Below are 962 nucleotides of genomic sequence, written 5' to 3' on the forward strand. Positions count from 1 at the left end.
GTATATTATAGGGAATAGCAGTCCCTATGTATATTATAGGGAATAGCGTAGTATTCTTAACCATAGTATGCATATGTGACAAAACTTCAAACAATTATGTACCTGGACCCTTAGGTCCCTGTTCTGCAACACTACCCAAGGCCCGAGAGACAGACTGTTTGAGGAAGAGTGAGACTGTGTGTGAGAGAGTGAGAGAGAAAGAGCAGGATGATGGGAGGGGGGAAGACAGAGATGAGGTGGTGGGGGGTGTGGTGGTTGTGGGAGGTTGCTGGGTGGGGAAGCAGAGTGTGGGAGGAGGAGGATGAGGATCGATGGGAGAAAACAGGGGCAATTTGACCGGGAGAGGTTTCATCGCCACATCATAATGACAGGAGGGGCAGCCAGGTAAGGGCATGGGTGGGGGGGTGGGAGGCTGTGTGAGAGGAAGGGGCCTCGCTGCCTTGCAAACCTCGCCCCCCTCCCCCCAACCCCTCACAATCCCCACCTCCTGACACCACATCCCCTCCCCCTCCCGCCCGCCCATTGACAAGGATGTCCCAATAAGGGCAGGCGGGGGGCTGGGCAGAGGGTGTCACAATGAACCCAATAGGCAGGTCCCATCAACATACTCGGGCAGAGGGTCAGTACCAGACCAGGACAGACCCAGGAGCCAGGAGAGTGAGAGAGGGCACAATTCGCCCCCACCCTGCCAAAAAAAACCAACACCCCCCCCCCCCCCCCCCGCCCCAGCCAAAACACAACCGCTCGCCTGCAAGACCCTGCCTCCGTCTGGACGTAGCCGAGAGAGAGAAAGAGAGAAGGCCAGCTGGTGTACAAAGAGGTCTAAGCCCCCTGCCACACCTCACTCCACACCCCCCCAGCCCCCGACCCCCACCTCGATCACCCCTCCCGGCAGATAGGCAGCTGCCCCCTCTTGCTGACGGAGCCTGGTCATGTCAAGACGGTACAGCCCCCAGGGTCAA

The sequence above is a fragment of the Rhincodon typus genome, chromosome 47 (genome assembly GCF_021869965.1).
Source record: "Rhincodon typus isolate 14 chromosome 47, sRhiTyp1.1, whole genome shotgun sequence".
NCBI lineage: Eukaryota > Metazoa > Chordata > Chondrichthyes > Orectolobiformes > Rhincodontidae > Rhincodon > Rhincodon typus.